The following is a 24003-nucleotide window of genomic DNA, read 5'->3' on the forward strand; positions in this document are numbered from 1 at the left end:
GATATTTTGCGAAGAAATTTTTTCTTAACTGCATAGCTTGAAGAAAATACTGACTTTTACCCCCTCCAAGACTTCATATTTTTCCACTCGCCCACCCAGTCATCCCAAGCTAGCTCCGCCACTGGTTGAAATGATTCTGGATAGATGTGGGGCTTCCCTTTAGCTGCCAAAGTCTTTGGATCTATGTTGTGTAACAAGACTACCATGAAATAATGGAAGAACATACTAACCAGAAGCATCGATGGCAATGAGAAGACAAGAAATTTTGCAATACTCAAACTCAGCTATGATGATTTGTCATCAAACTTAAAAACAATGCTTTGCCTGTTGTGCAGTATTTCCAAAAATTACAAGATTGATGTGGAGATTTTAATCCCGTTATGGATGGAACATGATTTCATATCATTGGTGCAAGGTGGGCATTTTCAAAAGGTAGGCAGAGAATTTTTTAACAAGCTAACTGAGGTCATTCTTTCAAGAGGTCACGCAAACCCCCTTGACGCATTTTGGGGGGCGATCCGTTCAAGAACAGTATGCAAGATAAATCATCTTATACATGACATTCCCTCATCTGTTATAGGGAAATATTGTCTTAACACAGTCGATAAGCCTGATCAAATGGAGTTGTTGTCAGCAGGACCTACTCGCCACTTGTTCTCATCATCTGACTATGTCTGAACTCTTTTGGATAATTATCTAAAGAAACACCCTCCCGCCCTTCAGACACTATTGCATACATATAGCTTCACTTGTGGCTCGACACCACATTTGATGAAGCACAATCATCTGCGAGCACTGCAACTTTTTGAAGAGTGTAAATGGACAAAGCTAGGCACTCCGACAGAGGCAATACCTGAGGTATCTTGACCTCTCAAGGAGCTGGTATATGAGCGGACTTCTCAATGAAATAAGCACATTGTATAATCTATCGGACCCTTACTAGTTGCCGGAATCTTGGTCGACTTCCAAAGGATATGAAGTATATGAGAAAGCTTTGCGACCTATATAGAAATGGATGCACATCATTGAAGTGCTTGTCTCCAGACCTCGGGCAACTCACTTATCTACAGACTCTAACATACTTTGTGGTGGGTTTTAGTCCTTATTGTAGTACTATCGGAGGACTACGGATATAAATCTTGGTGGTGAAATAAAACTATACGGTCTTCAGTTTGTAACTGAACAAGATGCTAAAGCACAAAGATGTGCTTCATACTCTTAATCCTCTTGCCGCGCTGGAGTCGCTAAGAATACACTCCTATAGAGGTTCTGGCTTCCCAAAATGGGTGAAAGATCTTACTTTACTGCAGCATTTGACCAAACTGGTTGTACAATGTGTGAGGAATTTCCCCAATTGGTCGATTTAAGGCCCTTGAAGTTCTTGTTTTGGTAAAGTCTGATAATCTGCAAAGCCTATGCAGGGACAGTTTGACTGCAACATTTCTAGCATTAAAACACCTCAGATTAGAACAAATAGAGATTTTGGAGAGATGGGTGGCAACAGAAGGAGAAGAATTAATATTTCCTCTACTTGAGAATGTTTACATTGACTACTGCCCAAGGCAAACAACTCTACCTGAAGCACCAAAACTCAAAGTTATTGACGTAGAGGAAGACAAGACAACTTTCCTTGTCAATATTTGAATCCAAGCACAAGTCTTGTTTATCTGACTTATGGTTGTGTGTCAGTGATACAGAAGCAACGCAAGAACTGGAGCTTGACCAGGATCCTGAAGTATCCCTTTTTACACTAATGTCTTTTGGTTGCAGCTTCTTGTTCCACTCAAGTCCTTTGCAGCCAATAGTTGGGGGTCTAGAAATATTTTGGACAGCTCGTGGAATTAGTGATCAACAGTTGTGATACACTCATCTACTGGCCCGAAGAAGAGTTCCGAAGATTGCTATCATTGAATAGTTTATACATTTATAGTTGCAGCAAGCTAGTTGGCCCCATCTGGGTTAAAGGTTATGTTGTACTTGAGGGAGGGATCAACTCCTGCCAAATCTGAAAGGTCTAAAGATACATCAATGTGGATGCTTGACAAAGCTTTTCGTTCTTCCCCCTTCTCGCTTGGGTATTGAAATTAGGTGGTGCGGCCTTCTTGAGTCCATACTGGGGCAGGATGATAGAGAATTGTTCCGTGTCTTGTGGATGTGGGAGTGTCCATACTACAATACACGAATGACACAATTCTTTTCATGGAACATAATCTCGCAAAGGCTAGTAATATGAAGCCAGTACTTTGCTTGTTCGAACAATTGTCGGGACTTAAAGTCAATTTGAAATTTTTTGAGTAGATCTGCTTTGGGAGAGCCAAAGAGGAACATGATGCTTGCAGACAATTGTTTGGATGTGAAATGGGGTCCCTACTGTTCAGTTTCTTAGGGATTCCAGTTCACCACCGCAGATTATCGAATAGGGAGTGGAAGTGTATTGAAGATCGATTTGAAGAAACACAAAGTTGCTGGAAAGGAAAGCTTATGTTTTATGGAGGTCGGCTTGTGTTGATAAACTCAGTTCTTACTTGTTTGCCGATTTTCTATTTATCATTCTTCGAAGTACCGATAGGGGTACGGAAAAGATTAGATTTCTATCGATCTTGCTTTTTCTGGCAATCTGATGAGGTTAAGAAGAAATACGGATTCGCCAGCTGGGATATCATTTGCTGGCCCAAAGACCAAGGTGGGTTAGGGATCAAGAACTAAGAAGTTAAAAATAAGTGTCTCTTAAGCAAATGGTTATTTAGATTATCTATTGAGACCGAGGGAACTTGGGTACAACTTCTGCATGATAAGTACCTACATTTCAAGACTTTGGCACAGGTTACCACTAGACCTAATGATTCGCCGTTTTGGAAGGGGTTAATTAGGATAAAAGAAATATTTTTTCACAGGGTGAATTTCATTATTGGTAATGGAACACGACTAGATTCTAGGAAGATGTGTGGTTAGGGGAGACACCCTTAGCCATTCAATATCCCACTTTTTATAATATTGTATAACGCAAGAAAGCCTATGTTGCTATTGTACTACAATCGATCCCCCTTAATATCCAACTAGATCGGCAACGCGCCTTGGCGCGAGGGTGCCTGTCCAAACGTTTTGGTCAAACGTGTAATGTTAAGTTATTAGTAACTCAATTGCTATTCGGACGATAAAAAGGGCAATGAAAGCATGATATTACCACCATGTATCTAAATAGGACTAACAACAATTATTAGAATCATACAAAGGTTTGTTCCTTTTTCTTCTTCAAAGCAAGCAAGACTTGTGGAAAGCACAAGTGTCATGTAGTTTGCATAACCAGCATAATAGTCCATACAGTCATACGCATAGAAGAACAAGTGCTCGGTACATATTGTGATTACAAAAAGGACACAACTAATGGCATCTTGGGAGATATAGCAGACGGCCATTGCGTCGCCCATGGTGATTCAACTGAACCTAATGAACAACAATGCCAAAGAGAAGTCACATATTAAAGTACATGGATATTACTGTGAAGACATCACTTGTTTTTAAGTACCTCTTTATTCTTCGCAGTCGTGCTTGCGTTTTCCAAATAGATCTTTGCGAGCATTCCACACATATTGTTTCCCAGCTTGTTTGCTGTTCAACAGTTCAGCATAGTTTAATGATCTGGTATGTGCAACAACTAAAACCTAGAGAGGGAAGGTTTATCAATTTTACCTTGACCCATCTAGTTTGGGAGGAGGTGTCATCAGCTGGGCTTGCCTGAACTTGCCGGGGACCTTGCCCTTCTCCTTGTAGACGAAGGTGACGAACCCAAACATGTGGTTCTGCTGGTAGGGGATGCGTACATCGTGGAAAGGACCGTAGATGCTACGGTTCAGAAGACGAGCACGGTTAATCCCGGCTAGACTTCGAGGCAGAGCAGAGGTAGGACTGTGGTGTGTGAACGAGCACGATGATGTACCTGAAGTAGTTGGAGATGTCATCTTCGTGGAAGGTGTTGTCCGCCGGGAAGATGAGGTATAGCTGTCGAGACCCCGGGTTCATCAGCTCCCCATTCTGCAAATAAAAAAGAACAATAAGCTCGCTCACAAAGGGAACAATTATTATTCATTATAACTCACTCTGGAAAAACAATGAGCGATAAATTCTCCCTAAACTGGAACCATTTATTACCATGAGCCAATGCTGAACAACACATAGCAATACTAAGCTTTCTACTGGGAAACATTAAGCACATTCCACATCAACTGAGCACAAAGCAACACCTGGATTGCACTGAATATCAAAGGAGAAGGTGGAGTAGAACGGGTGGCTCACCAGTGCACCAGCAGATCCACGTACCACCAAACAGAACAACTAAAGATGGGGGCACTTGATCAATTTGCATCGACGACCCGAGTCTGAACGACCAACAATGAGCGGATGGGAGATTTTCTTCTGCTGCTCGTACATCTAAAATATATAAACAAATTCAGGACCCGTTCTGCGACAGGACGGCCGTCATTTGCGTGAGACTGCACCTACATATCCAAGTCAGATTCCTACATGAGCTTTCTTAGGTACATAACTGAACAAAGATAATGCTTCCACTGTTAGTGTTGTAGGTAAATCCTGACTGGATGGTGGCACTTATACCATTGTTCAGACGTCAGTTAATCACAAGGGTTGATAGAATAAAATCCATTTTCGCTGCAGCAGCCGATACAATCGATTTATAACATAGAATGGATGGAGCAAGCAAAGAACGGCCATCAAATTAAAGAGAAGTAATTTGGGTTTCTGTATTAATAGATAACATCAAAGGAGCTAATAGTAGCAATTAAAAAAGTCATCATAAACCTGTCTGGAAAGCTGAATTAAAGACTTGAAGCAATGGGTGCCAATAGCATGCAGTAAAGAAAAAAACTTGAGGCAGGCTCAGGATAATCTTCGAAATTTTTAGTAATCATCTGGCCAGACCGAACAATCAAACAAGGTTGTAATTCCTACCTCAAGGGTACATTGGAAAACAGCCTCGAATATTATACAAGGCGCATCATCAAGCATTTCATCTTTGTACCTTCAGTATAAATGCAAAGATTAGAAATGATGTACAATAACAGCAGAGTATTAAGTATTAACAATAAATAACTGGATATGGAACCTAGATGACTGAGAGAAGAATCTTCATACAGGCTACCACTCACTAATTAGAGAACATTTTAGTTCCCAGCTAGAGAAAAAAATGGGTATCAAATTCAAGGCAATACTTTTTTGCTTTAAGAGAAACTGGCCAATGTTCTGATATTGTGCCAGAAGTAATCGGACCAATGTACTGATATGTGCTAAGGTTTCTTGAGCGAATGTGACTGGTGAGGAGCAAGTGTGTGCTGCTCTGAACCTTTTTGCTTTACAAAAGAGAAACTGGCCTGCACTTTCCCACTGCATAATATTTAGTGCTGGTACAAGGGTTTGTTGCTGCTGACTGATAGAAATTCAGGCACAAGCGGTGGTGATCTTAGTGAGAACAATCAAAAGAGAAGCAGCAAATGAATCCCAGCAGATCCATGTCAGAATAATATATTTGCATAGAATTTAGCATGTTGTCTCTGTAGATAAATGCAGAAGAGACACATGTATATTCGACGGCAATGGGTCTTGCACGCATTGCATGAAGGGAAGGGAACGAGCCGGCTTAACCAACAGAACAAATGTGTGTAGCCTGGTCGTACCTAGCTAGATTGGTACCGCGCCTTGGCGCGGGGTGCCGGTCCCAACGATATTCTCAAGCAGGTAATAATCAAGTTTGTAGGAAGCATGGTTCAGCTCATATATTCAGATTTTTTAGTTCAAAAGAAAGAACAAACATTCACTTGTACAACATGAGGGGACCCAAACTTTAAATCGTGATTCAATGGCAACACACACGCACACACACAGACACTTCTTTGCCATGAACAAAAAGTGAAAAACAAAACCAGCTATATTATTAAAGAGTAACAAAAGGACTATCATCTGCTGTCTTATTAACCAATTTAAGAATGAGTCTCCTATAAGGCTATAAGTACCAATGAGCTAGGAAAAGAACAATATCTACCGTTTTATGAAATACATTCTCATAAGGGATTTTTGGGTGGAAGAGGGGCATAAAAAATGAAGATGGTGGTCAATAGTTGTCAAAACAGTAAGAACCAACTAAATTGATAAACCAATAATCCCAGTAACTTCAGGTTCCATCATGTACAATCCATCTACTTTAAATAACAGTAAGGAGTGACTAAATAGATAAATCAATTATCTTATACTGATTTGTACCAGGAAGTAATTAGTGAAATAAATAGCAATAAAGTAACATGATAGAGAAATTTAGCAGCATTTCAAAAACAAAGGCATAGTCTTGATGTGAACAACACCATACCTTGAAATCTCTGAAACAACAATACACGAAGCCTTTTGATAGGTTCAGCTCCATTTCCAGACCAAATTAAAATGGTAACCCTGTATTGTGTGATCAACACCCTGGTACTAAGCGGCACTGGCCATCTTACTGAGCGCTGAGGAGGTGGGAGAGGCACAGCAGACCATGCTCCTCCTATGGAGCACCAAGTGAGAGGAAGAGTCTGAACTCGGCTGCGGCTTGAGCTTACTCCCATGGGCCTCTGGAATATGAAAACAGACTTACTACACATACCTATGATATAAGAGGCTGCAAATGGGAAGTAAAACCAAAACCAGTTTACTTTAGTAGACTTACAGCATATCCTGCAACACTAAAGAATTTTAGTGAAACTAAGTTTTGAAGGCAAGTAGCTCTGTAATCTAATCTGTCAATTGTTGGCTGTGCTATATTATTACTTTTCTTCTGGACATAATCATGTTGTTCCAATATCACCGAATGAACTATATATACAACAACATTAAGGGCTGTCCAAAAAATTGACGAAATCAAAATGGGGGAGTTATTTCTAATTAGGTAAAACACGGAACCAATCTAGAACTTTTCAGTGACTACTGATCCAGTACATCGATATCATTAACGATTTCAGCCCCTTGATATCATATTTTCAGGATCTCGCCCCAAAAGTACGGAAATGCTTTGGCTAGATTCATATTTTCATATAAAATGATATAATCTCACACTTGGGTCGAAGATCGAGTCGAGCGATCATCCCCAACCTGCTTCTGACAAAGATGGCGTAGAGGATAATTATACAGCTGATGAAGATCGAATCGAGCGATCATCCTCATCGAAAAAATCCCACACTTGGTTCTGGAAGGAGCTGCTGTACGTCATGGCACCCTGTCCTATTATCTACTTCAACTGTACAGAGTAAGATTTCAAAACTATGTATACACGTAAATGGATGGTTGCACAATTTGAGTATCTAGCTCAGAAGAAGAATCAAACTTTCAGATTAAATAATAAACTGACTCCAGTTGGAAGTTAAAATTTTAAGAATATAATCATCTATCGCAGACCCAGTCACTCATCTTGACACGGACATCGTCCATGCCATAGCAGGCCCAGACGCCCAAGCCAACAAGCTCATGTAGGCCACGTATTGCCCTCCCAGTCTTAATCATAGACCAAGCCACAAGCAAAAAACACTCATTAGCTCACCCCAACAATTTATTGAGCACCTGTGGACGTCGTCCATGGATTGGACGTGGGGTGACTTGAGAATCCCCTCCCTTGAGATGGCTTGCTGTTGCCTGTGAGGTTCGTCCATGGAGAAGAGAAGCTTCATGAGCACACAAACACACACAACAGATAAGAGAAGGAGGCTCTGGAAAGTGAAACGACCATGGGGATGGGAGTGCTTACCCGAGCTAGCAGCCGTGGAGGTGGAGATCGTTGGCCCAGCACCGCACCGGAGCAGACGATGGCAAGCTCGACCATGTGTGGGCCGTGGTGGTTGTCCTCGTCCATGGAGGAGGGTGTCTGCTGCACCGAATCGAAGAAGTGAGTGGGGCAGGGAGAGAAGGAAGAAGGGGAGAGGAGGGGGCATGAGTCAAGGGAAGAGGAGAGCTCACCGCGCCGGAGTTGGAGGCAGCCGAAACCCTAGCCGCGGGGAGGGGTGGCGCGAGCGAGCGTTTGCGGCCGTGAGGAGCGGATCTGGACGGAGGGAAGGAAGCACCACCACAAGGGGAGCTCGTGGGTGTGCTGCGCTCCGGCGAGGGCTGCCGGAACTCGCCGGACTCACCCGGTGTTGGCGGCGGCGACGAGGCGGGGGCTGGGATGCGGGAGGACGGGAGAAGGTTGCGCGACGGGAGGAAGCGGCTAGGTCTCCACCGCGGCGGCAACTGCCTTTTATACCCCAGTGCGTGGAATGACGAAAATGGACCCGGCGGGGCAGGCTATTTACGCGCGGTGGCACGAAACGGGAGTAACTATTCATTGCAATAGTAACTTTTTTTTATCCGACGGACGAGGTCGTTCCAGGGCTGGATCCAACGGCCCAGATCGCATCAAGCTGCCAGATCCAACGGCCAGGAATACCAAATCGCTGAGGAAGCGGGAGGATCGTCTGGATCCTTATTTCTCGATTCAGGAGGTCTCTGGTGAGGGAATGATGGAACTCTTGGCTGCATTGTCCGCAAGTTGATGGATGTTTAGCTTTCGGACCAACCAGATACCAATCATTGAAAACTATCTAGGAACGTTATTTTGTCGGTTGAATCTATGTATTTGGACCTACTTGATTCTGGGCCAATCCTGAGGTCTCTACACATCTGAAAGAATAAAGTACTGCTTAGAATTAAAATATTCATGTGGTTTGTGCACAAGGGGGTGATATTAACAAAAGATAACTTGGTAAAGCGAAGATGGGTCAGTAGTTCCTGATGCTGTTTTTTGTGACCATGATGAGACGATTCAACACCTCTTTCTAGATTGTCCGTTAGCCAAACTACTTTGGCGTACTATTCATATAGCCTTCAACGTGAATCCTCTTATTAGCATGAACATGTTATTTGGGACGTGGCTACATGGCATGGTTTTAAAGATTGGGGGACATATTTGGATAGGGATATGTGCACTATTTTTGGCTATATGAAACTGCAGAAATGATATGATCTTTAATGGTAAAAAATTTAACAACTTTTTACAGGTTATCTTCAGAACCACTGCTTGGATCGATACCCATGCGGACTCTAGTGAGCTTTTGATTACTAGGTACAACCGGTGGGAGACAGTAGCATGGGTTATCCTCAACCGATTTGAATGCCGAGCTAATAATAGGCTAGGTGTTTAGTCATCGTAGCCTATTTTTTCGCCGGCTGTGGCATCTTTTTATTGTTTTTTGTTATTTCTGGGCTTTGTTTGACAGCCAGTACTGGACCTTAATTAGATCTTGTTTCTGTATTTTGTTTGAATAAATAGGTTGCATGCATCATTCTGATGCAGAGGCGGGGAACTATATCCTCCTTTAAAAAAAGATGATAGAGAGTTGGAGAGCGTACAACTTTTTGATGCAGTAGCACCATCGGAACATTGCAGTGATCTTGCATCAAGAAGTTTGCAAGAGCAGTCGCCTTCAACCACAATTAATCATTTGCCATGTCAGCAGGCTTAAGTAATAGATGGCTATAAGAAGCTTCGTTTTGTGTCAGCACAGTTGGATGGACTCCTAACTTTGTGTATTTGGTGTTGTGGTGGTTTGGAGTTGTTGTACTGTTTGGGAGACCTTCCGTTACTGGAAAAACTACATCTTGAGAGATGCAAACATCTGGTATGTGTACCAGGTGGTCTTCAGTACCTCATTATTCAATACTGCCCAGCTATGAATATGACGCCACTTTATCGGTGTCTCCAATCGACATCTAAATAGCCTTGAGCGCAGAGCCTTTTTAACACGCTCCCTCTTACCTGATGAAGGGGTAAGAGGGACCATGTTAAAATTGCTCTTGAGCACAAGGATATATCCCATGCTTGTTCGAGCTATCCTGAATTCCTGGTGCAGGTACCTTTTAGTTTTCTTTTCTTCATTTATTTAGTTTCTCTTATCTCCCCTTCTCTAACATTTGGCTTGGTGTGTCAGTTTTCCTTTAATTCAATGTCAATAAGCACGTGAATAGAGTTTTCACGTGTCTTACTAAATGTTTTGCTTTCGATTTGATGGTAGACATTAACTTTGATCCAGTAAACTTGGATTACTTAAATGATCATTTGCACAAGAAATATATGTATAGTTATAAATACCATGGACTGTTTTCGCAGTTTCCATGATTGGTACTACAAGTATATACGGCTGAAGTATACTTTCTCTGTGTAGTGACCGTACATAATTTATCTTGTTATGTCTATTTCAGCTCATCTATTTCTAAATCCTATTGTTTTAAATTGGGTGCAGTAGCTTTTCATGGAGATATCTTGACATTGGTTTCTATGTACAGGGCCTAAACTATGGGAACCAAAATCATGGAAATATATGGTTGCTTCACGGTGCAAAAGCAAGCACTGAATAGAGATACAGATACCATGTATGTTTCTGGAATTAATCTTTGCATCTTGAATTCCACCACTTTGGTTAGCGTAAAAGCCCAAAAGATCAGTATAATTGGGTTCTGTATGTCTGTCTTTGCTTGGACTGACTGTGTGAACTCCTAGCAGGGTTGCTCCTGCACAAGCAAATGATCAGGATAATTGGTAGCTCCCCTCTTCAAGAGAATCTTGAGTGTGATGTTTTCCTGTTCCGTAAGCTCTGAGGAAAATAAGCCACGAAGATCTGAAAGGCTGAAGCTTTGGACAACATGAATCCCAAGTTACAGAACTGGAGAGATCCTTTCTGATCAGCCATTTGTTGTTTTTCTTGTGTGGTACTGGCCACCAATGGTAGCTATGGTATGGTGGTGGCAGCACGTACAGTACACTGTAATAATATACTGTGTGATACTATCTCACATGTTTTTTCATAGTCCTGTCGAGTCGAGCACAATCGGGTGATATCCATTGGCTGAAACATTGTGTGTGTGTGTGTGTGCTTATTGTACATGATTAATTCAGACCGCTGATTGTGTGTGTGTTTTGCCATTCTTATGGTAAAAGATTGCAATGCAAATTTAAAACTGGTCCTCGAAGCTCAACGGCTTCCCAACAGCTGCAGAAGCACTCATTGAAGAATGCTATTCGTCGACATCGGTGAGCTGCCTGGTTTAGTCAGGTACTGAATAGAGATATGGATACAATGTACTTATGTTTGTGGAATTAGTTATTGCACCTTGAATGCAAGTTTGACGTGCTACAAGATTGATTTGTTATGTTGGTCTTTCTTGGGCTGAATGAGCGCAAATTCCTTTCAGGATTGCTCCTCTGTCAGGAATCAACATTCTGTAACCCCTGAAGATCTTCTGTTCATGATCGACCTCTGAACTTAAATAAAGAATAGACACCAATCTCTGAAGAAAAGCGACGGTCTATCTGTACACTCTGCCTTTCGCTCCTTCCGAGTGGACATCGGATCACCATCCGACGGCGGAGGCTGCTACCTATGGCTTCACTTTTAAGTCAAGTCAATCCTCCTGGATCGTTGATTGTTCCGTCCGATCGCTCCCGCGCCATGCCTGTCGCTGTTGCTCTCTCCACGGTGGATGCTTTCTTCTTCTTCATTTCATGCTTACCTCTTGTAAGGCTAAAAAAAAAACAAGAGATATGGTACCCGAGACTCCTCTATCTTGTACGTATTTGGGTTATCCCCTGGCCACCAGTGTTCACGGGTCAGGCAAAGCATTCCTCTTTGAGTGTTGTTCATCTCTGAATTCCTCCCACATTCCTCTGAACTATCTAGGACATGGCATCCTCCTCCTCCACATACAAATGGTCATCATGCCTAAAAATAGCCATCTTCAAGGGAATCTTCAGTGTGGAGTTCTTCTGTTTTCCTGTTCTGTAAGCTCTGATAAAAATAGGCCGCTCGAATATCCGAAGCTTGGAGAAGATGAACTCCAAATTAAAGACAAGCTCGTGCTGAAACCTTTGCACTTTGTGTATGGTGGCAGCACGTATCATGTCCACTGAACGTAACCTTGCGTCTAGTGCCCAATTAATTCAGGCAGCTGTTGTGTGTGTGTGTGTGTGCGCGCGCGCGCGTGTGCGTGCGTGCGTGTGTGTGTGTGTGTGTGTGTGTGACTGTGTGTTCTGTTTTTGCTAGTCTTATGATAAAGATTTCAGAGTACAAGAAAGAGCAGGGGAAATTTGCTTCTGAGCAGGTGCTATGCCATAGCACCCATCATCTTGTTCTGCTACAAACCAGAGCTAAGATATCCCGGGGAAGAAATGACATCGATAACCATGGTAAGCTCTCTCCCTCACGTTCTTCTTCAGTTCCAACAGGCAGGAGTGTCCCCATAAGGCCATAACGCAGAATGTTGTCATGGTGCACAAACTTGAGTCCAACCATTTACAAGAGTCCATCGCCTGCCATTCCTAAACAGCCAGACAATCACGGCTTGAGCGGCCCTTTCTACACCGCCATGATGAGTAGATCTTGCGGGGATATAATGGGGGAAACATGTATGACTGTAATGCATGAATTTATGAGAAGCTTTGCAGCCAATTCAGGGCGCAACCGATTTCCTTGTTCACACCGCCGTCCATGGAACCATTTACTTGCTTTTATGCATTTTGCGCCCAAACAACATAATCAAATCCTTCTTTTATTTCAGAAAGAAAATAAAATCGATAATGCGTACTAATGAATTTATTCATCACAATACGTGAACAGCATCCATAGCTGTAACTTTGCAACAATTTCAGGAAACAATTTCTTTACGTATAAAATTCGGCACTCAAGCTGCGCGCCGGCCAAGATGCCGCCCTCACCGCTTCCAGGTGCACGCGACGTCTCCCCGTATTCAAACGGCACGAGTCCGTCCACCCCCTAAATTTAACGTCCGTCCACCCCCTACATTTAGCATACACGGTTGCCGAGGAACTTACTCCAGCGACACCCGTCCGCCCATCTGCCATCCACCATCAAAGACCTTGAAGCCTGGCCGGCCCTCTGCCCGCTATTTAAAACCGAGGCCTAGAACACAGTGGCATCCATCCACCCTCTTTTGCTATCAATCTCTCTCCGCACCGCACCCGCCATCACCTCCTTGAGCTCCAAAGCCTCATGGGACGGCCTCCCGTACGAACAAAAGCAGTAGATCGTCGCCGTTGTGGTGGCTGGCAACCCGCCAGACGGACGATCTCACTGAAGGCTAGCGAGGTGGACGCGGCAATGGCAGAGGCCGGCGCCACCGTGCCGACAAATGCCGACATCACCATGTGCGAGGCCCGAACTCACAACACTGACATGGTGCTAGAGGAGTGGGAGGCCGCTTTCCGCAGATGCAGGCCGACCAAGCCTACAACCTCCGCTTCCTCGACAAGCATCGGCACGGGCATCACGGAGGATGTGAGGTGAACGGGTAGGAGGCACTACTCTAGTCCTACCGCTCCTCCCGCCACCGCTGGCGCTTCGGCCAGTATCAGGCGGATTTAGGAGCCGCTTACAAGGAGATAGACGAGGCGATGGATGAAATTTATGTGCCCGACGATGACGACGTCGAGGAGGTTGGCAGCTCTATGACGGCGGCGGCACAACGACGATGATGACAAGTTCGCAGGCGCCGCCGGTAGTTTCATGGGGATGACTCCAACAATAGAGAGAAGGGGTAAGGACGAGGCTGGATATTGCTAGGTGCAAGTGTGACACAGAGATTTTAGGAGTTTGGACCCCTCTCTCATAAGAGATAACAACCTACATTTCAAGATATAGGATCTTTCTTCTTTCTTGTGTCTGACTAGTTACAAGGAAATGTGAACGATAATCCACTTTTGAGCCCGGCTCAGTTGCACCCGCCCTAATGAAAAAAAATCAAATCAAATACTAGAAAATTTCAAAAAAATAATTTTTTTGTGTAGTAGATAATTTGATGTGTGAGGATCGCTTCAATTTTCAAATCATTTGGACATCTGAGCAGCCCTCGGCAAAAAAGACAAATTTGGGGACAAAAAAAATGTTTACTGTTCAAGCACTATTCTGATCCGATTTGTCTTTTTTGCTGAGAGGTGCTTAGATGTCCAAATGATTTACAAATCGGAGAGAACTCACTACAAGAAATATGTCAAGTAGTGACCTTCTGTCAGTGACCCTGGAAGAATTGGTCATAAATCTATGACCATTTCAGACCAATTTGTCAAAAGGTGTTTGAGGGGCTCCAAACCCTAAACCATTGTGACCATTTTGTTCAGAAAGGTCGTAATTTCCTTACACGAAATGGTCACAAAGCAAACAATGCTAGTATGCTGCCTTATTTCTAGTTGTTAATGACCAATATAGATGGTCATAGCCTTGTAGATTGTGGTGGATTATGATGACTAGGCGTCATCTTATCAGTTTTGCCTATGTGTCATGTCCATGTGGCAGTTTTTGCCCTAGGTTATGAAGCAACCTATATTTCTGTTATTCCAAAAATTCCCAAAAAATTCTCAAAAATGTTTTGGATCATATCTTCATCAAATATGTCACAAAAATTCTTTGCCTATTTCAAAAATAATTCGAAAATATTCATTTTCCTATTCTGTTCGGAGCAGCACTTTGTGAAGAAAGTACCACTTTGGCATGTTCAAATGATATCCATTTTCTACAGTGCTTTCCTATGCCCAAATAACCAACCTCCACCAAATGCCAGCTCAATCCATTCATTATTTTGAGCCCAGCTTCAACATTCATATTTATGTCCAGTGTGGTACTTTGTAAAGCAAGTACCACCTAGGTTCCTCCTTTTGAGGTGAAAATTTGTGAAGACGGTCTTCTTAGTAACTGATCATCCTCAACCAAAACTCACGTCCATTGGCCATGTGCATTTCCCGTACCGCAAATCAAACACTTGACTGCTTATTCATGTTTGAGCATAGTTCGGTCTCCTCATGAGAATCTTATGTTATAATTTTCTTCCTATCACCTACCCGAGGAGTTCCCAACCCACTAGACATGCCTAGGCCTCGTAGAACGCATGGCAACGCCACGGTCACGCGGTGACCACGCGGCGGCATGCGAGCGTATGCGCTCTAGAGTTGGGGCCCTCGGCCACCGTCCAAACATCGATGTCTCGCCATCAAACCATGTATTTCTGATTAAATAGATACTTATTTACCTAGAAATGATTTTGGGAAAAAATAAAGAGCAAACTATGAGGCACCTGCAGTTCAAATTTGACCCGCTTCCAGCTAAATCGACGAGAATTTGTCTTTTTCACCAGAGGTGGATCAAAACTTTTGACACCCAACCATTTTGTCAATTGTGCATTATATATGGCCATTGAGTATCCAGAACTATTTCAGTTATTTAATCAAGACGCACTCGACAAGTCTATCATCAGTTGCTATTGTCTGTAAGTGATTTCTTTCTGTAATTTAAGTCTCAAGCTAGTTATGTAGTGATAATTTTGATCAATCATTACATGTAATTATCCTCACTATATTCTTTTTCTGTGGTATTATATGCAGGATGAAGATGTATGAAATGAAAAAAGCTGGACGCTATGGCGTTGGGTTCATTGACCCAAATACCATTAATCAGGACATATGGGAGATTAAACATTGTAAAGCTGCTGTAGAGGAAAGCATGCTAGAGTTCTTGAAGCGCCTCAATACCTTCGAAGATATACTACTTCCTTACAACTTCCCGTGAGTCACACTGTCTTGTATTACAAATTCTGTTTTTGCTTACTAGCTAGCTAGATGTTAATAATTAAGTGTATACGGTTTACGGTAGTTGATTAATTTTATGCACATGCCCGCTTAATTAAGACATGCAAACGTGTGCGTATGCAGTTGGCACTGGGTCTTGATAGACATTAAAGTTGAGGAAGGAAAAGTTAAATTACTGGACTCACTAACTAAAGAAGATAAAGACTACACCATCGTGAAGGGGATAGTCAACAGGTAATTTCAATCATTATTAACTATTAGTTCCTGATATGAACTATTTAATAACCCCTTTATTAATTTTCTTTGCCGGCGGGCAGGGCATGGGCAAAGTTCATCGCGGTGACTCCAGGAGAATGGAAAAAAAATTATTTTGGCATCGACCCAAGGTAAGTAATTAAGTAGTACTAGCTAGCTACCATGTCTTTAATTCTTGTTTCAATATCATTAATTAATTATTATGCTTGATTAATCATTATCTGATTCAATTCCATTCTCGTAAAGGCCCTGAGGCAGGCAAAAGGGAATAATCTGTGTGCATACTACGTTTGCGAGAACATTCGCATGATGACGTGCGAAAGGAGCAGATCTGATAGACAGGACTGGGTACGTTTTTGTCAGAACACTATTCACACCATTATCGATATCTAGTCACACAACTAACACACATGCATATTGATCTCCTTCTTAATAGTTTAGATCGGTGCGGGATAAGCTCCTACCATCGGACCGCATACAAGCACTTCAAGAGGAAATAGCCGGATATTTGCTCGACCAGATCATAGATCCGAAAGGAGAATACTATTACCCGCTACCGCCCCCATGAACCACTTGTCATCGTGCTCCGAAGGCACCAAGGCAACATGTAGTAGAAATTGTATATGTATATACATGTGTATATGTGTGAATAGTTAATGGTGTTGGCTGTGAGACATTCGATGATATATATTATATATATATGCGGTTCTACGTACGAGAAAATCTATTTAATATATATGCATAACGTGTACAATTTGTAGTATCGTGAAATACCAGCAAACAAAAAAGAATTAAATAGAAAATAAAGCCAAATTGAAAACACAAAATTAAAGAAAAAATTAAAAAAAACACCCAAACATTTAGTACCGGTTGGTGTTACCAACCGGTACTAATGTCCTACACGCACACGGGCCTGGCTCGTGCCACGTGTTTGCACTTTAGCGCCGGTTCGTGACGAACCGGTACTAAAGGGGGGGGGGGGGCTTTAGTCCCCACTCTTTAGTGCCGGTTTGCCAACCGGCACTAAAGGCCGTCACGAACCGGCACTAAAGCCCGGTTCTGCACTAGTGTATATAGTGTAAGTTGAAACTGCATTGCTTCACCAAACTTCACGTGTCTAGCTATTAATTTTCTTCCTTCAAGTGCAGCCATGGTTGTTAAGGTAATAACATCTGTAAAGTGCCTCCAGTATGTGCAAACCATGACATGTCACAATTTGGGACCCATCAATGTTATGAAAATAGGGTTCTCAAACTTAGAAGCAAAACGAATATTCCCAGGTGCTTCTCTGTCCATTCCCTGCATGTGAATCCTCCTTATCCTTGACAAGCTTGATTTCCCTTCAAAATATCCTGCTACAATGTGGGTGCTCTTATAGGCTTACAATCAGCTGCCTAGTTTGAATGGTTTTGGCTAAAACGGAAAAAGAACAACATTCGTTGTTGAACAATCACAATCTTCTCAGGGTTTATTAATTTTCACCTTGGATGCCCACAATAGACGTCGGACCAAACATGTGTATAAATCAACAAAATGTTTAAATCCAAAAGATTGTGGAAATATCAATTCATCATTTACACCGATCGTCACAGACACAAAAATAATTCCTTTGGTTTTATTTTGGATGATTTCTTGTTTGGTTTAATTGTTCACGGTAATATACAATAATAACTAGATGTTTCTATAAAAGGATCTGGTGGGCGTGAATAAGGATGTTCTCTTTCTAATCATGTATTCTTCCTTGTGTTTTGTATTACATCAAAGTTGGTGCATCAGATATAGAAACACAACACCTACCACACCCATGGACACATCGCAACTAGCATTACATCACCAGAATGTCTCATCAATCGCATAGTAATACATTAGCCATTGCATTGCCTGAAAACATTCATGAGCAGAGCATTAGCCATTGCATCACCATACTACTCGTTGGAATGCTGGTATATGCAATGCCGTGAATAGGCAGGCTAGATAGCATGGTTGCCACTATTCCGTCGCTCGGCCTCGACCACCATACTACCGCGCGTCACCTCGCTCATCATCATCATCGTTCTTGGTGGTGGCATGCCTTGCTGGTAGCACACCTTGGCAGTGGCCTGCGACAGCTATCATTGTGGAGGTGGAGGCCGATGGATAATAGGGAGTTGATGGGGTGGTTGTCGGGCCTCGCCATGCTTGTACCACATATGTTGCGTCACCTCAGCGCCACAATATGTGGTCGCACCCACAATGAAGAATGCAGGTTCATTAAATAAGATTTGATTCAAATCTGTAATAATTAAGAGACAAGTTGGTGAAATTAGTAGTAGACTCGTTACTGCACTATGTCGATGTGGCACTGGTTGTCAGGAGTATGACCATGATGATTGATCCAGTCGGTGGTATTGCTGCAAGTCAACGAGAGGGTACGCATCCTACATGCAAAACAGTTGGGTGGTATAACGTGGACTACCTAACAAGTACGAGTACCAACTAGAGAAACACGATCCTTTGTTCCCACATCAGAGTGCATCCCAGGATTGGTCTATAGCTCTTCGTAGGTCTAGGCCTCTCGTGCGCCAGCCAGGTCTTTGCTAACGTGCTGCCATGCATTTGCTTTTTCAAGTATTCAAGGGATGACTGTTTACGCGCATGACCGTGGCTTGCTTCTTGTCGTTAATGTATAATATGGACTACCAATGTATAAAATATATGTGACGGGTGCTTGCTGTTGGGGTTGGATCTCACTCACTCTCTCTCGCCTTACTCTCGCACGAACATAGAAAGAAGAAAGGGGGGACACATGTGTTTTTTCCGCGACAAACACCTGCTGCTCTGACAGACTTTCATGAGCTCAACCTCCGGCACCCACACTTGTTACAACGATCACTGCGACGGCTTTATACGGGGCCAGCACTGGGACACGATCCACACGCGATCCGGCCGCTCCTACGACGCGCTCCCACACGCATGGGACACGGCGAGCCAGCAACAGATCACCACGAGCACCCCGCCTAGATCGCCAACAACCTGGTCGTACACTTGCATGGTGCACACACAGCTAGGCACCACGTACGCATATGCACACACGCACACTTGCCACGGGTGTTAGCTGTTGGGGTTGAACACTTGCCACGAGTTGCATTTGCTACAGACTTGTACTCGGCCTCCGTACTTGATCTATTGTATGCAAAGGCTAAGATTCTGTCGAGGTGTGCCCGGCGCGACGGGGCGGGTGTGTGCGGCCGACTTGTGTTGGTGTTGCTGTTGTCCCGTGCCGCCGTTGCTCTAGGGTGAGCGCAGTCTTCCATCCGATGGTGCGGCCCTGAACTTGGGCAGGAGGAGAAATGGTTCTCCATCACGACCTCAATCTTGCGGCGGTGCGCCGAGCACCCGTGCTTTATCAACGACAACAGTGAGACCTCTCTCATGATGTTTGTCGCCCCCTAGTTTTCCTGCTACTTCCTCTTCATGTTGTTCTTCCTGCAGGTTACCCCTCATGATTTGATCTATTGTAGGCAAGGGCTAAGCTTCTGTCAAGGTGTGCCCGGCGCGATGAGGCAGGTGTGTGCGGCCGACTTGTGCTCGTGTTGCTGTTGTCCGATGCTGCCCTTGCTCTGGGGTGAGCACGTCCTTCCACCCGACGGTGCGGCCTTCTCGAGCCTGGGTGAGGGGGAAGGTTCCCCATCGCCGTAGGACACCGAGTAGCGGGCTTTGTATCTCAGATTACCGTCGCCGGTATGTTTGCATATGAGGAATGGGTTACTTCTTGTGGTTGCTGCAGTCTTCTTCTTATGTGCTCAGTCTTTAAGGCGACTTCTGTTCAACCTGCTCGTCTACTTTTTAGTCTCTTATGCTTGGCGTGTATCTCGTGGTGTAAGTTTGCTTTCAGCATCCATGTATTTTGTAATTCCTGGCCAGTTGATGGCTTCGTTAATTCAAAACCAGGCTCTCCGTGAGCCTACGTTTTAAAACAAAACGGTTTTTGCCGCTGGCGAGAAGGGTGTGCTTTACTACCGTTGCGTTGCTACTCGCTAGTGTCCGTGCATGCGCGTATCGCATGAGGAGACCTACCTCCGAGTGATCGATCCAGTGGATATGGCCGGTGCTGGTGCAAGTTTCTATGTTGCTACTCGCTAGTGTCCGTGCATGCGCGTATCGCATGAGGAGACCTACCTCCGAGTGATCGATCCAGTGGATATGGCCGGTGCTGGTGCAAGTTTCTATGCTCCTATATAGTGTACCAATATCAAGTAATATTGAACGTTGGATCTTTCTAATCGGATGGGTAATATTTATTGGTTCGTGTTGGAGAAATGTGTACGTGGCCTGGTACGTGCCATTGGATATGCCAATCCAACGGCTTCTATTGCAGGGATTCGCCGTGGGTGATGTCACTGTGCTGCCAGCCAACCTGCCGCTGTCAGGCAAAGTTTGTGGGCTGCGCATGAATACTATCTAGAAATTTCTGGCAAGCTCCAATGATGGAATACACGAAGATCCTAGTGGTACTAATCTAGCATGGTGTGTGACCTGTTCAACGGTTGCTAATCCAGAAATTTCTGGCAAGCTCCCGTGCATTCATGACTCGAGTTGTACTCCCTTCGTCACATAATATGAGATATTAAGATGTTTTGGCAAGCAAATAAGGAGTACTTTTTTGGGAAGCAATCTAGTTTTTTTTCTGAGAAACTACAGATAAATATTTAAGGATGAAGGGAGTAACTTTTTCCTCTTGGTATATTTTAAATTGTGTAAATTCGATATTACACAGTTAAACATACTAAAGTGCTTCTATATTACAATCAACCATTGATTACTTAATGTCACGCATGACTACGTTCATTCTAGTTTAAATTATCGCGCTGAAGGTTACTCTTGTGCATGTTCATTTTATAGCTTTCTTTTTCAATGTCTCACTCGGAGCAGAGTGTCACCCTGCTGGCTTGGCTCACTCGGAGCAAGCAAGCCCACCCTGGTTCGAGTCCTGAGGTGACCCTGGGTCCTTAGAGAATTCCTTCTATAAAAATATACCTCCAAAGGCTAGTCTTGAATGGTCTCGTTTTTCTTTTTTTCTCAATGGTTATACATGTGCCAGGAGAAAACACTTGGGTCACACTTACTAATTACGTAGCATCTTACTTTAAAACAGAAGAAACAAAAAAAAATTGCCATTGCCTCACCCAAATTATGACATGTGAGTCAAATGTCGCCCGTAATGTACTATACTTAACTAGTAAATGGCACGTGACATAAACGTGTATAATTTTAAAATGATTTGACACTATTTTTAAAATTATACACGTGTCAAATTATTTGACACTATTTTTAACTATAGTACATTTACTAGTAAATGGCACCTACCATTTACTAGTTAACTATACTATATTACGGGCGATATAGTTTTACTTTGCGTGCTTCACATCCTATAGTTTGACTCTTTGCTGCTGCCAGGAGGAAATCGGGGAGAAAAATTAAACAACCTAGTAATCACCTTCTAGTTGACTACTCTACTTCCGGATGCATGTAGAGCTTATTTGCTCGATATTCTCGACGTGAACTGATTGTTCTGCAACAGGTATGGAATGTGCAGGGACAAGGATATTGTGGCGTTATTGCCTTGAAGAAGGTGAATGCTTGTTTGGAGCCGCGATTTTGTGCGGCTTGGGAGAAGCTCCACCATACGTCTCAAAGTCCACCCCTTCACTCGTCTACTATATCTTGAAGCTTTTGCTTCCTGCCACATGGATGAACTCCACTGCCCAGTTTGAGCTCCGCCTGTGGCAGAAAGGAATAGTGGATTGTTCATACCATTGATTTCCAACTCAAATTTTCAATGTCTCCAATTCTATAAGATGTCCCCGTTCAATTGTTGATGCCACCAATCTTCTCTACCATTTTTGACTTTGTAGTTTGTTCACACAGTATGTGGTCGTCTCACGCACTACTATTGTAGCTTCAAACATTGCTTCTACTACATTAGGAAACTAGTTATATATAGGCATGGTGGAAGTGCATACTTCACTGCTTCACCAAACTTCACATGCTGGCTCTTTATGTTCTTTCTTTAGGAGCATCCCCAATAGAAGATGTATATCTATAAATAACTAACTTTTACATCATGAAGACCTAAAAACGCAGCTCCAAAAAATGATGCAGATGTAAAAAAAGTTACATCACCTCCTCCAAGTGATGTAAAAAACACCACTTGAGATGCAATACACTAGCTTCGACATGATCGTTAGACATAAATTCGTCACAATCGAACAAGTTTTGGGACAAAAAATGCATGATATTTCTTTCTGGAGGGACTTTTTAGGACCTCTCTTGGCAGCATGGAATGAAATGCTTCTTCGCCTGGAGGCCATTCAGCTAACTGATGAACCGCACAAGTTTCGATGGAATTTGGATCAGAACGGTGGGTTTTCAGTCAAATCCTTTATACGATGCAATGATTCACTGTGATGTTCCGGTTGATAACAGCAAATTGTGGAAGCTCAAAATTACGCTAAGATTGGCAATTTTCCTCTAGTTTCTAAACAATGAGGTCACCTTGACTAGAGATATTTTGCAAGGTAGCTTCAAATATATAGTGATTAGCAAGGTAGCAATATATGTGTCTTTTGCCAACATGATGAGTCCATTAAACATTTATTTTCTGAGTGTAAATTCGCTCGTGCAGTCTGGACCATAGTTCAAGCAGCTTAAAATCAATACCCCCATGTAGTGCACGTAACATGTTCGGCCATTGGTTCCCAAGTATTGATAAACAATTTTCTGCACATATTCTGGTGGGGGTGGCTGCTTTATGTTAGGCATTATTGCTTACTAGGAACGATGTGATTTTAAACAATAAATGTGTTTCATCTCTAGTGCAGGTTATTCATGCATGTACAAGATACTTCCGTACTTGGTCTATCCTACAGTGGCCAGATGATAGAGACCTTTTTATGATGGCGTCTACGCGGCTGGACCATACAACTAGGGAGGCTTTCTCTTTTTTTCTTCTGATTCCGTTGAACTCTAAAGGTAGCAGCCACGTAGAAAAGCTTGCACTTTCTTGACATGAATGTCCCGTCCAACCCAGAGTAACTAAAAACTGGTACTATGCTTTCAGGGAAAGACGGTCGTCACGTGTGTTACTGTCAGCGTAGAGGCGGTTCGAGAACACAGAAGACGTAATCAACAAGGTGGTTGTTGGGGAGGGTTGGTACCACACCTGCTCTAGTCCCTCGCCATGCCTAAGGGTGGATGCGGTCCTTGCCAGTCCTGTCCCTTACCGAGCCTCGCTTTGGACTGGCCATGACCGCTCTGGCTGGACCAAACCGAACTGCCCAGCAGTCCTCTTTTTGTGAACCGGACCGTCCATACAAAAGGTTGGTCAGGACAGAGGGGACCGAAGGGACAGACTGGAAAGATCGCCTGGATGTGCTCCTGTTTGCAGTTGTGTCTCTGTTTAGCTATCTTTTAATTCTGTTTAGCAAAACAGGATGGAATGAATGTACAATTGGATTTGCTATTTCTCAGGTGCCTGAAATTTCTTCTCGTGCCAGTCACTTTTTTCTTTCTTTCTTCCTTCCTTCCTTCTTCTTCTTCCTTCCCTCTTGGCCCGACCAAGCTGGAGAAGAACTCGCCCCACCATCTATCTTAGGGTGAAGTACCGAGCCCATTATCTATCTTAGAGGGATTGCCGGGGCTGCGGCCAGCAACGGCGGTAGGGGGAGGGTGTGCCGGCGATGCGACACGCGGTAGTGTCTGTCGGCTGCGGGGGTGGAGGCTTGCGTATGGGCCGGGGTAGGCTGGGGGATCGGGAGGAGGGAAAAGGCTAGGAGGAAGTAGATGAACAGTTCCACAATCTATGTTGGACCATTGGATCAAGATATGATGGTTCCTGTGGAAGTGCTGATGGATGAAAAAAAATCCAGGTGCCTGACGTATAGTCGGTCCCATGAAAAATAAGCGAACAGGGCTGCGAGGAGGAGGTGGTCGAAAAGGGACTGTAAAATTTGGCTATCTTTTCTCAAACAGAGAACGGATCATGAGGAGATGGTCGAGGAGACGATGACTCACATTGTTCCTCACTCTTTGTGCCGCTTGGAAAGGAACGTGAG

At 43.4% G+C, this 24003-nt stretch overlaps 1 long non-coding RNA gene across 12 annotated transcripts; it reads right to left on the reverse strand.

The window, feature by feature from the left end:
- Positions 1 to 3180: 3180 nt before the first annotated feature.
- Positions 3181 to 8214, reverse strand: LOC119317811. Of its 12 annotated transcripts, none has more exons than XR_005153799.1 (11): positions 7990 to 8214; positions 7781 to 7897; positions 7597 to 7668; positions 7094 to 7267; positions 6374 to 6614; positions 4966 to 5035; positions 4294 to 4496; positions 3938 to 4032; positions 3691 to 3843; positions 3527 to 3609; positions 3181 to 3444 (listed from the first exon to the last, which is right to left on the reverse strand). It is a non-coding gene; the product is annotated as an uncharacterized LOC119317811 (long non-coding RNA). The 12 variants fall into 12 exon arrangements; XR_005153801.1 differs by having other exon boundaries at positions 7094 to 7276; XR_005153798.1 differs by having other exon boundaries at positions 7577 to 7668.
- Between the last annotated feature and the right edge of the window lie 15789 nt (positions 8215 to 24003).

This window comes from Triticum dicoccoides, chromosome 1B (genome assembly GCF_002162155.2).
Source record: "Triticum dicoccoides isolate Atlit2015 ecotype Zavitan chromosome 1B, WEW_v2.0, whole genome shotgun sequence".
Taxonomy (NCBI): domain Eukaryota; kingdom Viridiplantae; phylum Streptophyta; class Magnoliopsida; order Poales; family Poaceae; genus Triticum; species Triticum dicoccoides.